Source organism: Clarias gariepinus, chromosome 11, assembly GCF_024256425.1.
Source record: "Clarias gariepinus isolate MV-2021 ecotype Netherlands chromosome 11, CGAR_prim_01v2, whole genome shotgun sequence".
NCBI classification, from domain to species: domain Eukaryota; kingdom Metazoa; phylum Chordata; class Actinopteri; order Siluriformes; family Clariidae; genus Clarias; species Clarias gariepinus.
The window spans coordinates 9,096,264-9,113,861 of record NC_071110.1 but is presented as its reverse complement, the minus strand read 5'-3'; the positions used below and the strand labels follow the sequence as shown (position 1 = coordinate 9,113,861).

The 17,598-nt window shown below is 39.3% G+C and overlaps 1 protein-coding gene across 2 annotated transcripts in view; it reads right to left on the bottom strand.

The window, feature by feature from the left end:
• Positions 1–17,598, bottom strand: part of aplp1 (amyloid beta (A4) precursor-like protein 1) — a 67,534-nt gene that overhangs the window by 25,724 nt on the left and 24,212 nt on the right. The gene's annotated exons all lie outside the window — the stretch shown is intronic.

Genomic DNA, 17,598 nt, shown 5'->3' with positions numbered 1-17,598 from the left:
AAAGGAAACACCTTAAAAATCCAAATGGTTTTCATTTCCAGTCTTTGCGTACCCTTTCCTGTTTTTCCCTCCTTGAATAAAGTAAACATGCATTCCATGGGGTATTCCAAGACAATTCTTGGAAACCACAGTGCTAATCACTGAGCAAAGCTTCCTTAATGTGGTCAATTTCCTCTTCTTCTATCTTCATTCCTAAATCACTGCCCATTTCCTACCGTTATCTCTGATCTACACACACCCTTCTCCCGTCTCCCAAGTCTTCAAAGAAGACCGACTAGCAGGCTGAAATAATTTACCACAACATCCAAAACAGCACTAAGAGATTGACTGAGGATTAGTTGAGAAACTTATCATCCAAGTACTGACAGTGTGGTTTAAACAACTACAGTGGCTTCATTTAAATCTGGTTCCTAACCTAAGAAGATATAGGCCTCTTTTGTGCTCCCCAGTGGTTCCTCCAAGGGTAATCCTTTGATAGAGTCCCTGGTTCTATTTATTCCTTTTCCCTACCATCACCACACATTGTGTTTTTAGGATATTCTCATTTGTCCCTTCCTTATCCCCTGAAAGCTCCTTTTTCGCTCTCAGACTCTACCCTCATCTTGGCTCTGGGATGCTGGTATTGATCTGGGATGTGTTTCTTGTTCCTGGGTGATGGCCCATGGGACCATCATGCAGCTGGAGTGAGCAGTAATCTAGAGCTACAGTCAGGTGTTAATACAAGCTCATCGACTGTTAGGCCACTTAGGTACTTCCACATCACAGAAGGGATCAGAGAAAAGCGAAGTGAAAACTAAAGATGCATGGTTGATTGATTAGTTGAGCTGAATCGATTTGTTCAGTCTGAACAGTTTGCCAGTTTTTTATTTTTTTGTGAAACTGTTGATGAACTGGTTATCTCGGGCGTATTGAACAGCTGGATTTGACTGTGTTGTGGGGTGGAGCTGGATTCTAATGGTTATTTGTGTATTTTAAAAAGGTGTGGTTCAGGGGCTGAATTTGCTTGGTTAAGTATGATTTGATCTGATGTGGGTTTGGCAGATTATGTGGACTTGTTTGGATAAATAGGTTTAACGAGTTAACTAAATTTGATAATATAAGAGGATCTGAAATTGATTGGTTAGTTGGAGATGGCTAATAGAGGTTGATTTGATTGTTGGGTTTGGCTGATTACCTGGATTTGTCTGGTTATCTGGAGTGGACTGGTAACTTGCATTTGGCTAATTATTTTGGGTTAATAGGTTAGTTGGGTTTGGCTGATTCCCTGGACTTGCCAAGTTATCTTGTGCTGACTAATTAGATGGTTTGGATCTAGATTTGGAGTAGATTTGCGAGGTTATCCGGTGTTGACTTGTTTCACAAATGTCACAGAACTGAAATTTACTTATAGGATTTGACAGCTCATCCGGAGTTGATTAACTAGATGGACCAACCATGGTATCTTGATTTGTCAAATTATCTGGGGTTGACTGGTAAGTGGATTTGATAGACGAGCGGGTGCTGATTGGTTATATGGGATTACATAGTGTCACGGCGCATGCCTGTGATGGGCGTGTGCCCAAATCAATATCCTCACTCACTCCGAAGCTCACTAGTTAGATGGCCTCCCCTTTAGGTATGCAAAGGAGCGGGGCCGCAGAATTAGACATGGCTGGTGAGCTATCGCCACTAATGATCTCAGGCTTCTCCCCACCCTATAAAACACAGCGGGGAGTGTAGTTTGGGGGCTGTTGGGAGACTGGACTTTACTACGCGGTGTGAGTGCGACGCGCGTGCAGAACGCGGAAGAGCGGCATGTAAGCGGGGCAATGGAACGCGTCCCAGGGACTTCAAACAGGTGAGTATGCCTTTGAACTCCGCGAGGTGGTCAGCCGCGAGCTTACTGCCGCTCTTCAGCTCTCAACGGAGCCGGATTATGGTGACCCTGCCGCAAAGAGGAAAAGGCCACAAGGAGGATCACGTCAGGACCCTTGTTCCCAGACGGAGCTGGTTGTTTCGTTGAAGTTAGCAAGTTATCTGTAAAAATGGGTTAGATTGATTTGACTGTATTTTGCTAGGTTTTGGGGGCAACATTAGAAATCACATTGTTCGGTGAGTTCAATGCAACATGCTAACAAAATGACTGGGAGGCACAACACACATCAATTTAATCTTTAATGCTAGGAAGAGAAACTGACGGAAAAGACAATTTGTATTCAAGCCACCAGTCGGAAAGTAGATGCTCCAAGGGGATAAAAAAAAAATAAGAAATGAGAAAGTGATCAAAGGGGAAGCCTGCCTGTGCTGGCCGGAGTGAAAATATCTGAAGTCCTAATTAAAATGTATGAGGAAAAATAAATATATAAAGCATGGGATATAAATACATGGTAAAGTAGATGAGGCCCCTTGAAGAAAACACATTAGCAGGGAGCTAAGATTATGGGACGAAAGCACCATTAAGCCCGCTAGATTAGACCTGGAGAAGGAAATATTGCAGCTCCGTAAAATTATCATAAGTGTGTGTGTGTGTGTATCTGTGTGTAGCATCTCCATAAAATAAAAGACATCTGTGAATTTCAGCTTCAAAGCTGACAGGTAAGAATCCACAAATCCCCTTAAAGACAGTTCTTTCCTGAACTGCTGAGTTGGTATTTATATTGGACGGCTTCCCATGATGCAGTGTTTTCTAAAGGTTCAAAAAGATCCAGCTTGGAATTCTCTAAAGGTATTAGGCTACTTATTTTCTATCTGTAAATTAAAGGCATGTCCTGACATAACTCTTTACTCCCTACTCTTCAGAGCTCGTGTAAAACACAGGCTGATTATTAGAGCTGAATCGTAGCTGATCACTGATACACTCAGAGCAAAGAGAATTACATCTGCAAAGGTCAACCAGAGAGGGCTTTTACTCATGGTGCTGATTCATTTATACACATATTTAAGCACGCCCTGTGAAAATATGTGATTTGGATTTTTATTTAGGCTTTTTTCGATGGTGTCAACTTGGGCTAAGCTGCAGGTAAACACAAAAAAGAAAAGCCATAAACATGGATCATCATCATCATCATCATCATCATCACTCATTTCCTGCTTTAGCTTTTATTCCTCGTTTATGTGTTTATGGTTCGATTCTAGAGGTCTGAGCCTGTTCTTGCGCGGAGGCGGGCTTAATGCTCATTGGCCACAGATCAAATGATTGTCATCTGACTGGACCGAAGGCAAATGTGCTGGTAATACAGACCAGTGTTACAGAGAATTCAGTGAGAGAGGCAAGTTCATCATTCATCATCGCATGTTTCAGTTTATCATCCTTTTTTTAATGATTACTAATGTTATTATTATTATTAATATTAACATAAGGTACATTCCAAACTATTTGTTAGTAATGCAATATTAAATACAGAAGTATAGCATGCATTGTCGAAGCTTTTACCGCCGGATCGTTGGTCAGCTACGTATCTCTTTCCCTGTTGTCAGAGTCTCTGTCTAAGTGCTTTATTGGTGCACCAAGTAAAGTGGATTTACTCAGCATGCTTCATCCATACTTCATTCTTTCACACTAGACCACAGCAAGAACTGGATTACCTGCTATTGCTATTGCAACAACGACTTTGGTAATCCATCTGCAATTTTCTTCTAATCACAACAAATATGATTTTATAATTACAAAACAGGGGAAACAGATTACCCCTGGACTCTCTCACACTCTCACCCCTGGAATCTTGTATAAACATTAGAACATCTGCAGCAGGAAAATGTTCATAATACAGTGTGAGGATTTATAGTGCACCACTACAGTGATGTTGTGTCACTATGGGTAGCTCAGTGGTTAATTAATGCATTGGACTACCCCACCACCACCAAGTTGCCACTATTGGGCCCTTGAGCAACACCTTTAACCCTTAACTGCTTGGATGGACGTCGCTATGGATAAGGGAGACTGCCAAATAATGTAAATGTGATTATAAATGCTAATATGAGATAGTTGCCCCTGCTGTCACTCAGTTAAACAACAGGTACTAATAAGCTTTAAATGACCTTGTAGCTCACTCCCTCCATCCGTATGACCTGAATACATTGCCCCAAAAAAGATTTACAATATAAAAAGTGCGATAATAATAGTAAAGGCGCCCTTGAAGAGACTCTGACAACAGGAGAAATATATCTGACTAAGGATTGAGAAGTATTTGAGAAGATCTGTATTTAACTGTGAACTACTAACAAAAACTATGAAATGTTAATAAAGAAAATAATAAGGCTATAAGCTACTACACAGGATGATGAATGACTGACGAACTACCTCTACTGCACTGAAGGGGAAACAGGTGAACTGAATTATCCTTATGTTAATGAAATAATGATAGGTAGGCTATGAACTAACACACATGACAAATGATGAATTAGCCGCTCGCACTGCAGGGGTGGAAGAGGGTGAATTGAATTCTTTGTAACGCCAGACTGCAGCGATGTCGCAACTGGCCCCGGTCGAGTCAGATGACAATCACTTGCACTAAGGCCAATGAGCACTAAGCTCTGTCTGCCAATGTCAAAACTTACAATGCAAACTGAGGAATGAAGGCAAAAGTAGGAGATGAATGATGATGTTTATATGTTTATGCCTAAGATAATGCCTTGGCCTTCTGCCTGCAGATGATGTTAGATGTTAAGAGGCTCGTGTTTAAACTTCACGAGTGACCTTTAGCTCGGCTTATGAGACGGAGACTGATGTGGATAATTATAATGAAATTTCCTATAAAACTCATTTCCTGTTGATAATGTATGATTCTTTAATTTTAATTTTACATTTTTTTCATGGAATAGATGTAAATGTAGGGCTGGGATCACTTTAATAAAAAAAAAAAAAAAAAACACATCTTTAAATACTGGAACTGTAAGGTTGAGATAAATGCAAAATTTCAGTTTAAAAAAGCCGCCCACACCCCTCACTACCTCATAACTCTACTATATAGCAGGGAATGTTAAAGGTTTTCCCCAAGGTACCACACATATACAGTGGAACCTCGGCATACAAACGCACCGGCGTAAAAGTTTTCACCTTAAAGACAAATTTTGCAAGAAATTTGCCTTGGTATAGGAAGCATTTTTGGTATACGAGTGACATATTTTTTTGTGCTAGACAGCATGGGTCACATTGATGTTACAGTATCAAGCAAGATCAGGATCAGGAAGAAGAAAAGGGAGCCGCTTTAAGTTGGATTTTTAAAGCAGCCGGTGCCAAAAGGAAATATAAATTACATTTAGCAGACGCTCTTATCCAGGGCGACTTACATTTTTTTAAAATCTCATTACACATCTGAGCAGTTGAGCGTTAAGGGCCTTGCTCAAGGGCCCAACAGTGGCAACTTGGTGGTTCTGGGGTTTGAACCTGGGATCTTCCGAACCGTAGTCCAATGCCTTAACCACTAAGCTACCCCTGCCCCTATAATTTAAGGTTAGGTGAGGTTTTCTGTTTATTTATATTATATTTTATTTCATCTACATGTCTTCTCTAAATGTTTTGATTGTTTTTATATGCAATAACTATAATTATAGCGTTGGAAATTGGGAATATTGGTAATATTTTTGTGTGGCTGGGATAAATTACATACATTCAATTATTTATTATGGGTAAATGCGTTTCGCAATATGACATTATGTCTTAAGAATGGATTAAATTCGTATGCCGAAGTAACACTGCAGCCTGTTATATACGGCACACATCATAAGGCCCCAATAAATACACAATAATGTGAATGTAATGTAATAACATAAAATGTACTACACTCCTATTATAAATAATTCTATTGGTATTGATGTGACATTATTAGTTATAAACACTTATAATGTGCACACACACAAAAAAAAACTATTTTATAAGGAACAAAAAAGGCCAAACACTCAGCTGCACAGAAAAAAAAATCATTCGTGCTCCATGTCAATGCCACTAATATGTCAATAACCCGAAGGCCTTGAACGCATAAGGATCGGTTTGTTTTGGATAATGCGCTTCTGTGATCTCTGGAGAGCCAAGATAACGGCATGCTTCTCCGGCTAATCAAGCATATCTGGTTGCTCAGCTAATGGCTAAATGGATGGCTTCTTTTTTCCCCCCATCTTTTTCTTTTTTCTATCTTTTATTTTTTATTTTAACACAGAAGGAAAGTCAATGCCACACAACTGACTTCCGGACATCTGAGAAGATAACTTGCTCTTTTGTTCACCCTCTGATCATGAGTACCCCCTTCTCATACACGTGTGCCCTCACACACACACACACACACAGAGTGCTTCGATACTTAGTCCTGGTGCTTTATGACAGCGTTCCTGTTATCGATCGCTACATCAGGAGCCCTGGGGTCTGCCTTAATGATCTCATGCTCACATACGCAACAGTAAACACACACACACACATACAGTACACAACATTAAGCCTGTTTCACATCAAGGCTCAGATTACATCAGTTGAGGACAAATACATGGACCTATAATGCAGAGTATATCATTCTTATTACTTTAATAACGTCGCTCTGATTCTGATTAGTAGGAAAGTCCTCTGGCAGAAAGGACTATTAACGTTTAATAGACTTACACACGCTCATCGCTATAGTAACCACTACAGGACAGCTTTGGAAGCTTCAATTTGCATATTTTTGACTAACTTCAACTGGGTTGAAAAAAAAAAAAAAACGAGAAAGGAAATTAACGAACGCAAACGAAATGCACAATGTGATAGAGTTGGCAAATCATTCTGTTATAAAGGGTTGGTAACATCCAGGGTGGCAAAGGTAACTACTGTATGCTTCACTTTCAGCCTCATCACACGAGCCGTTGATTGTTTTCGCATAGTATCATGTTTCATCTCCTATGCATTTTATTTACAGACTGTTATACTGCAAGACACACACACAGTGACTGATCAGCCATTAACCCCAGATTGTACATTTTACACTCCAATCAAATATATTGTCGTCTCTCCTAATAAGGAAGAAAGACAAAAAAAAAAAAAGCTAGCTGTCTGGTTTGCATTCAGTGCAGCAATGTGCATTTAATTAGCATTAAATCAGGATGGTTCCTCGTATCGAGAATTAAGCTCTGCGTTTCATAATATTTAAACTAACCAGAGCATCGGCAGTTAAAATGTAATTAGAAATCATAATGCTATCAGCCAGCCTCTTTTACAGCTTAATTATTATGGGCATGTACGGATTTATAATCGAATAAGCAGCTCATTATATTCACAGTATTTCCTGAGACTTTAAAATATGGCCAAAATAAAATGAACACACAACACGTACAGTAGGTGTCACTTTAGTGTCATGCGAAACTCCATGCTTAAATCACAAAATCTTCCCTCGAATAATATTATATAATGCGTTAATATCATTTTTTGTTCATTTGTCACGTGACTCCCATAGACGCTATACAGTGCAATAGATTTAAAAGAACAAAAGACTCGGACTAGAAGACTCATGAGAAGAACCGTTCAATTCTGTTTCCTGTGTAATGCAGTGCATAGCATCTATGGGAGTCATGTGACAAAAGAACGAGCGATTCGGACCAGAAGATATAAAAGGTGAGCTGTTCATTCATACTGTATTATTCATCATAATATTATCTTATCTGCATTTTAATATTTTCATTACTGGAACTTTAGGGGTCTGTTTATTGAAAATGTAACATTTTATTTTATTTCTGATCAAAACGACTGAAATGAACTAAATGACTTAAAAAAAAAAGGTTTGTTCATTCTGATGAATGAGATTCAAAAACCTGAGTCACTAAAATGATCCAAACTTCATTTTTAACTCTTTTAACATTTTTAACATTGATTTAGTGCTGGAGTAAAAATTTTACTGTTGGTCTGGTTCAGTTTAAAAACATTGATTTTAAGTTAACTGTTATAAATTTATGCTTTTAGTCTTACGGCTGGGCGGCACTGTGTGTAGAGGTTCAATTTCAAATAGTAATTCCCGTCTGTGGTTTGCAGTTTCCATGTTCTCACCGTGCTTGAAGGGTTTCCTCTAGGTACTTCAGTTTCCTCCCATAGTCCAAAGACATGCAGGTTAGGCTAATTGCCGCTCCCAAATTGCTTGCAGTGTGTGAACGAGCGTGTGTGTATGTGTGTGTACCCTGTGATGGATTAAAACCCTATCCTCGCCCTAAATCTAAAATACAGTGGTACACAATATACTGTGGTACCAAGGGCCATAGTACCTAGCATGGTATTCACAATATATACCATTGTACAATCACGGTACCTACTGCGGTGCCCCCTGGTACTGTATAAAGTCTTATGGTGCCTACTGTGGTAAGGTTTGGCATATTACAGCAACACTATATCATAATAGGGTATGTACTATAGTGGGACAATCCCTACAGCACTGTATATACGCTACCAACAAATAAACTTCACTACAGCAGCAATGTTATTTTCAAAACGGATACGGCAAGCGGATGTCAAACTAAAGTCGGAAAACGTTTAACTACACGGCCACTGGTAGGTGATTTGGCGTTTTTAATGATCTATATTGAAAAAAACATTCCCACTCCCTGTTTTGTATTACATAAACGCTTCTAAAATTAATGAGTGGAGTGTAGGCTTTTGAGCCGTCACTGCATGTTTGGACATCATGATCTTTTATTCCTTACACAGACTACAGAGAGAGAGAGAGAGAGAGAGAGAGAAGGAGGAGTGAGATGCTCGGCAATCTGTCCACCCACCCTTGTCCTGTTCTGTTCCCAAGCAGAACTGCTTAATTTGACAGTTAGAACTTTTTGTATCCTTATCAACTCCTGCACACACAAAAAAAAAGAGGTGTGATACAGGCGGACTTTGTAAATATCAGCTCAAGCATTTTAAACTTCGTATCCAATTACTCGAAGGAAAACCAGCTGCCTTGGTTGATAATAAAGTGTAATATTTTCAGAACCTCTGGTATGACTTTTTGTTGCTGCTCCTGTTGAGGTCTTCATCGTATCATGGCTAAGTAAACTCAACGAGCACCAATGCATGACAAGCTCTAACACTGAACAAATATATTAATGCTGACGGGAAGTTCGCCACAAGACAGCCACCTACCTGATGTGTGTACAAATGCAAAAATATGTACACTAGCATTGCTGCAGAATGAACAGCTCACACACACACACGTTTCTAGTGCACTACCCACGTCAAGACTCTTAAAGACATCAAAGTGAAATATTTGTTTCCGATCAATGCCAATAAAACTGACATGACATGATAAAATATATATATATATATATATATATATATATATATAATAATCTCTAGACCCTGAGACGAATGATTTTATTACGGTTGCCATGGTGATTTGTGCTGAAAGTTTTCAATGTCCTTGTGTCAAACTATTTATGAAAATAAAGTACTCGAGGGAAAAAAATGCAAAGCTTTTATACGTTTGTGATTCAAATGAACTTATTAACAGTAAAAAAAAAGCATGTTAACGCTACATGTTAAGTGCTAATTTATACCATTATGTTGTTGTTATAAAAAAAAAAATAAATAAATAAATAAACGAAGATTAAAAGATAATTAAGAAAGCCTGAAACATAGCGGTTCGGCTTCATCAATAATGAAGACATCCTATTAATCAAATAGCGCCGGAAATAGCACTTTCATTATTTTTCTTTCTCACGCTCCTTTGCTAGTCACTAAACTTCCTGAACATTTAGCTCTAACACATGTCCGCTCAAACCGAGCCTCTTTGACTGGTAAAAGTTTGAAATGATCCCCACGACCAGTGTGTTACTGTCACCGCCTGGCCTTGTTGACTTCTGCTTAATTAAGCATTCAGCACTGGGACCCCCTCCCCCCCCCTCCTCCTCCTTCTTTTGTTGCAGGATGACCTCATGCTTAGTGCTGACGTAATCGCGAATCCCTGCCGAGTAAGCTAGCGTGGCGGTGAGGGCTGACGTGATTCTGTCATGCGTCGCAAATCTTTTAACCAATCCAGCTACTTTTAATCAATCAGGATGCCCTGCAGTAAATACACAATGTCTGTGTGTGTGTCTGTGTGTGTGTGTGTGTACTGGGGGGTGGGCAGGTCTAGATTTATCCCATGTGCTCTTATCTTCATTTGGATACAAGCTTCTGAGATCATCTCATGCACCATATGTCATCCTAGACGTATTAAACAGTAAAAAAAAAAAAATTAATAAATAATAATAATAATAATAACAGTAAAAAAAGAAAAAAATGCTTTTCTTTAGTTAAAAAAAACAACATTTCAGTTTATACACTTTTGTTGTACCAATCTAAACCAATCCGGTGTATGTACTGTATTTACATTTATACCGATTTAGTTTGAGAAAGTAATGTACGAGTGACAATGAATACAGGTGAAGCCCGATTAAGGTATAATAAAACACATCAGAGGCATGCTTATCAACAGAGTGTTGGTGGAAATCAGACTTCCCCCATATTATGACCTCATATATGATACCCTCCTATAGCTTAATACTCGTCTCAGCCTAATTCTAGTGCCATTTTTAAGAGCTAGCGTAAATAAGGCTAGGCTAGTAGGCTATCACAGCATTCCTTAGCTCTAAAGAAAGCTAAAGAGCTTAGCAACTAACCACTAGCCTTCTTTAGGTTTTAGTTGTGCTGCTGGGTAGTATGGGGTGTGGCAACCCGAATCAACAACCTAGAGCCTGAGCCACAACTGTCCACTGCTCTAGGTTGTTAATCTTTGGATCTTAGGATCCAGGTTCGAGCCCTGCTGTCGGCGGGTTGCCACACCCCATACTACCCTAGTAGCCACTACATGCAATGGGAGGGTTGCGTGAGGATCGAATGGTCCGTCGTGGCGACCCTTTGATGTGAACAGCCGAATGAAAGTTTGTCATTGTGAATTAATTACCTGTATGAAAAAAACCTGTATAAAAACGAGTATAACATGTGACCTTAAATAAACACCTTCTTCCAGGAAGCTCCATTTAATTCATTAAATTGTTAAATAAACAACTATATTAAAAAAATTGCAAACGCCTGCAATTTATTACAGGTAAAATCCACATGGTCAAGAATTCATGTGAAGACATGCAATTGCTTTTATATAATAACTGAATAAATATTGGCGTAATCTTAATTTGTTTATTCGTGCAATGATTTGCTCTTAGCCACGATAAATATGTTGGAATATTACGTAGTACATTTAATGGTTACATATGGCAGGCAAAAATTTGAAATCCAATACATTATGTGTCTAAATAATCTCAATCATCAGATTTTATGATCAAATGCTGCAGCCCTAATCAACATCAATACTGTATATTACAACAATGGGTGTACAGTATTAAGAACAAAACTGGGGTTTGAGTAACAGTCAGTGATACCGTCAGTTCTGGTCACTAGAATATATATATATATATATATATATATATATATATATATATTTTTTTTTTTACATTGTCTGCACATTAACTGAATTACATCTGGCATCATATGTAAAAAAAATTCTATTGACTGCTTTAAATAGATGTTTCACACATCTAATGAGGATCATATCATAATGACGGGATAGATCAGGACCTCTAACATATGAGCACATGGCGTCTTGTGATCCCGGTGCAATGATGACAGACAATCCATCTTTATGACTAAATAAATAAATAAAGTAAAAACCAGGCTGGAACAATTGCAGTATGTAGGTAGTAATTAGACTTGGTTCACAGTTGAGAGACGTGTATACGAAAAAAGGTTCTGCCTCGGAGACTTTAAACTTCTTCTAGCTGTCTGAATCTGGGTGAGTTCAGCTATTTTTAACCTTTGGTACCAACTCCATGGCGTTAGGGGCTCGTACGTGATGTTCAGCCTGCTTAATAATACAAGTTAGGGGCCGTCGGGTACACACATTACTCATCCTACAGCTTTATGACAACCAAAGAAAAAAAAAGTAAAAAAATGACAACATACGTATAATTGGGAATAAACAGACACACACACACACATAAATGTGCCTGTATGTTCTGTGTTTTTGCAGCACAGATGGCCCGATAGTGGGTGGCTGCCCAGTTCTCTTAACCCTTTATTCTCTCCATCTCTCTGTGTATTCCCTCGCCTTCTCCGCTCTCTTGTTTTTTTCCTGTTATTCCCCACTTTCCCCCATCTGCACTCCTCATTTCCTCCCTCTCGTTCTCCGCATCCATAACCTCTACTAGCGCTGCAAAGATTGCCGCATTTATCATTGTAATCAGATTAATTAATTATTCAGCACTCTGCCTCGTTTGCCTGCCGGGGCCTTGATTAGAAGAGCCGAGCTACTGCGGAAACCGATAAAAGAGTTTGGAACTCGGGTTCGGTCAAAGCCACGAGTCCTCTTAGTACCTGTTGTTAATTACACACCACATGCTAATTGCACGTTGTAATTAGCGCTAACTTGAAGTCTGGCCACCGAAACGCAGCGGCGAGCCGCTGGCTCTTAGCTTTCCATATCACTCATTTTCGGGTCTCGACCCCGGGCTGAGGTGAAAGCGGCTTTACGGGGGATTCTTGGAGCGGCGGCTGGGCCGCCTGATCTCGGAACACATTATCACAGAGCATTAGCCGGGCCAGCTGGGTGGATGGGGCAGCAGATGGCAGATGATCTGCACATGGGATGATCTGGGACAGAGTCTCCACCTCGTGCACAACAGCACCTGTTGGACTTTATATTATAGCCAGGAAGTGGTGCTTGTCAAACCCAGTCATCATTATGGATTATTAAGAAAAATATGACGGTTACTGCTGTCTTTATTGTCTTAAATCCAAACAAGGACATTATTTTAGTTTCTTCTTGTACATTTAAGACTCAGATTTTTGGTAGTGGTAGTCGTAGTGTTTTTCGGAAGTGCTCATCAGGTTTTACGCTACATATCGGCGAGCCGTATTGGACGACACCACGTTCGCCCATTTCTCCTAAACAAAACCTCATCGCCAGTTCAGCTGCTACTGTTCCTGGTAGCCGCTTGGGAGCCGACAGGGAGATGTCGATACCTATGCAAGTGCACAAGCTGTGTATACCATTTGGGTTTATTTATGGGTAAAAGCGGTGGTTTACTTATGGCCCTCATTGCGGTCATGTGTGGTGCCAAGAGGCTTTGAGTGTGTGCTTTGAAACGCGTTCTAGTGACACATAGCTCCTGGATGAACAATATCAGTACGAGTAATTACAGATAAAGAAATTTTGATATGTGCATTTCTATACTGTTATAAAGAGAAAAGGGACAAATTAAAGGGAAAAGATGGTCTTGGTTAGATGTCGGGCCACCATGAGGTACCACTTGGATCGGTTATCTTTCATTCATCAGAGTTGAAACAAACTGGTGTAGAAAGTAATAGATTTGTAAGCACGATCATTTCTTAATAAATGAGATCAGAGGAGAATGGCCAGGCAGGTTTGTGCTGACAGGAAACATACAGCCATTTGAATAATCACTCGTTACACCCGTGGTGAGCAGAAAAGCATGTCAGGATGCACAACATAGCAGGAGGAGATGACATGACCCTCATTTAAATCAAAGGATGTAGAATAAATGCAAATGTTTTACTGCAACAGGCTGCAAAGGACCTAGAGATACAATAAAAAATTGTTTTTGTTTATATAACGACCTCAGCAGCGACCTCATTTCCCCTCTCGTCTGTTCCAACCACTCAGCATTCAGCATCACCAGTATATGTACTAATCACTGGCCTGATCATCTGTCATCATCTGCACCTGTTTCTTACCGGTTCACGCCAAACGTTGGATGTTTTGTTTAATTTTTTTGCTTTTTTTATGGTCAGATAGAGGGACTGGACTGAAAAAGAATCCTGGAGAACTATTCCTCAAGACTGCATTAAAAATACAAGAAAGTCCGTCTTTTTGAAAGCAAATTATGCAGAAATGAGGGGTTGGCGCAAGACTTTTGCACAGTACTGTATCTGTCATCTTTGTGTGTGTGTGTGTGTGTGTGTTTCAGGGTCGTGACTGAAAAGTGCAAGTAAATTCCCAATGCTTCCGCTTGTATCTCGTCACGATGAGGCTGTGGTGAGAAGCAGGATTTTCCCACGTCCTTTCTAGCGAACGCATTCCTCCTCTGCACTGGAATCTCTCTTTCCTTCACTCCTACACATAAATGTGTCCACACTGTTCGAAATCCTGCTGTATTCTCATTGGAACTGACGAACAAGGTTATCGTTCGTTATCGTTCGTTTTTACTGACTTGGGAACGTTGTGTCACGTTCGACACGCTGGCTCGTACAGATGTATACAAGCACAATCTTGTTATAGATACTTCAGGAAAAAAAAGCACAACACTTTTTTTCATCACCGTACATCCGTTATGCGAAGAACTATGCGACTAAGCATTTCACCTTATACTCTTGCACTTTCTTTTTGCGAACCGGCATCCATCGCTCAGTCCTAAGCATTCATTACGGGCTTGTGTCACTTGTTCCGCGTAAATGTAATCGGCTTCCTTTTTATAGACATAATTGCGACTACATCAAGGACGGCATCGGCGAGCCTCGATTTCTTTCTATAGACACACAAAGGGGCTTTTTCATTTTGGAAATTCAATTACTTCCATTCAGATTGAGACATGGTTTGTATCCTTGCTGCTTGATTACACACTCCGTCTGCTTCAGAGGTCTTTCCGCCAGAGCAGAATGTCAAATGAAGCTGCAATCAAGCGCTACAGATTGGACGAGCACAGTGAAGCCTGAGTGACAAACCCAAAAAAATATATAGAAAGATATGTCGATAATAACGAATGTCTGTGTGTGTATGGGAAAATACAAATAATCCATCATAGTGCATAGGAGGCTGAAACTCCTGAACGCTGAACGGCAAAGGCAGGAAGTACGCGGAGCAAAAAAAAAGTCTTAGCCTTAATATTTTCATTACATTGACATACTGTATTTAAAACCAAAAATGCATTTAAGTGTGTTTTGTTGTTGTTGCCTAATATAAGATCACCAAAATTCATGCATAAATCTTGGGCTGCTTTCTGCATGTTTTATTATTTTTTCTTTTGTAATAAAATAAAATGAAACAAAGAATGCAACAAGGCAATGTACAGTATGTCTATTTTTTGGGTTAATTTGAAATATTTGGAAATAAAATTGGATATAAAATACAGTATATAAACTATGGACTGTTGGTTACACGAAGCTATATAGGTTATACCTTGGGTAGTAGTGCTACCCATCATGTTTACCTGAACACGATTAGAATTAATGTAAATATCTTCAACTATGAACATTTCTATGTGTATCCTTTGCAACATAGTAGGAAATGGGAAAAGTTAGTTCTTTCCATCTATTTGAATCCTTTTCATAACACTGTGCAGCTTCTTTATAGAGGTACCTGTACTTGGTGCTACGTACAGTACTTGTCAGTCTCTCATTATTCCTGTTCGGTAACCTGATCACATTTACATTGACGGCGTTAAGCAGATGCCCTTATCCAGAGCGACTTACATTGTATCTCATTATACTGTACGTCTGAGCAGTTGAGGATTAAGGGCCTTGCCGAAGGGCCCAACAGTGGCAACATGGCGGTGATGAGGGTTGATCCTGTGACCTTACAATTAGCCACTGGGCCATCCCAACCCCCAAGTGACTGTGCCGCAGGTTTTTTCCCAGCGCTTACGTTTGACTTCTTATTGTTCGGTGTCGTCTTCGCTACAGCCAAAATGTATCCAAACAATGGATGTGGCATTTTTCTTTGGTACATTCTGCCCGAGTTGGTGCTTCTATGTTGCAGACTGGATGGGATGGAGTCATGTGAAAACACACACACGATAACAGAATGCGTTTTTTTTTTTTTTGCGTATATACTTGCACATTCAGGTTGAGACACTGCACACAGTAGAAAGTAGTTAAAAAAGGTGAAATAATGATATACTGTATAATTAATGTATACCTCTAAATTTCCAACTAGATCTTTTAAAAGCCATCAAAAAAGCTGTCACTGTTAAAGTTTGGGCTCGTTCCCATAATAATAGGTGTAAACGAGAATAATCTACAATAATGTGAAATCAAAAGTAAAATGAAAATGTTATGTTTTTAATCCATTTTTGGGTGGAAAAAATTACTGTAAACTGATAAATAAATTTAAATAATGAAATGAATATTCAAGCTGCATTTCAACCGAACATACCCATGTTTAATACAGATGCCAGACCCCTGAATCTCTACATAACACTACTCTCTCTCCCTCTCTCTCTCTCTCTCGTGCGTGGTACCGTGTGACTCACTAAACTTCGTCAGATATGAAGTGGGCTTGATAACGCCTGCTGCTCCTGATTACGTACGGGATGTTTTCTGACCTTTCTCCATCTCCCACATTCCACTCACTTGGCCGAGCGACCGGAGCTCTTTTCCATCGTTTATAACATAACAATACAATACAAAACTATCATACCATCTTGCTGAGTTTATTTCTTTCTGGATGCCTGCTAATGGAAAATCTGCAGACTTATTCCATAAATAGCGGCACTTAAAACATACTGTAATCTAATTCATCTTTAATCATATCATTAATATATCACCAATGCTACTGTAGCTCTTTCACCTTCCTGACGTTCCATTTGGTGTCAGACGAGTCTTAGCTTGGCCTTTCTTGGCAAAACCACTGCATTTTTTATTTATTTATTTTTTTAATCCAGTGAGCACTTCTGTTGATTTCTCTGTTGACTAATTTGGTTTGAGTTCAGAAGCTTGCTTAATCGTTTCTCAAGAAGAAGAATAAAAGAAAAAGAGAAAAAACACACAACATGAGGCAAAGTTGAGATTGTGTTCGCACTGTCGATGCAGCCGATGAAATATAGATAAGCATGTCGAATAAACAAGCTTTTTTAATCAGCCGATGAAAGGGAATCGCTAAACATAGGCTGACGATAACCACAAAGATGATTCTGATTACTGTAGATGAGTCACGTAGTTGAATTTTCCAACGTCAGTGAGGAGAACAAAAGAAGCCCATTGTTCTCAACAGACAGCCATGTTCTATATGTGAATCAAGCGGGAGTTCAATTATGGAAATACAAAGGCATTAGCTCTTCATGCAGAAGCTCTGAACAGAAGTGAAGCACCAGACAGCTCTGATTCAGCCTTTTAGGAGTTACTGCACGGTAAATGTTTAAGCTGCGAATCCTGGGGAGTCTGTTCAGTTAGATTTTTTTGGGCATTGTTATTTCCGATTCGATTCGATTCGACAGCATCAACGTTTATTGACTGATTTCTCTCCACAGCGGTACCTCGGCATACAAATTGAATCCGTTCCAGGGAAGAGTTCTTATGGCGATATTTGATATTCCTATGGAAAATAATGTAAACGCAGATAATTCATTCCAGCCACCCAAAAATATCACCAAGTTCCAACACTATAATCATATTTTTGCATATAAAAACAATCAAAACATTTCGAAAAGACATGTAAATTAAGTAAAATATTAAATATATATACAATAAACCTTACCTAACCTTAATTAATGATTTAAAAACGAAACTGAAAGTGGCTCTATTTTCTTCTTGCTACCATCCTTGCTAACATTTTTAAAACCCATGGTGCTATATTTTCGCAAAATGTTACACAAAATGGCAAAAAAATTATAAATAAAAAGCCAGAACTCGCT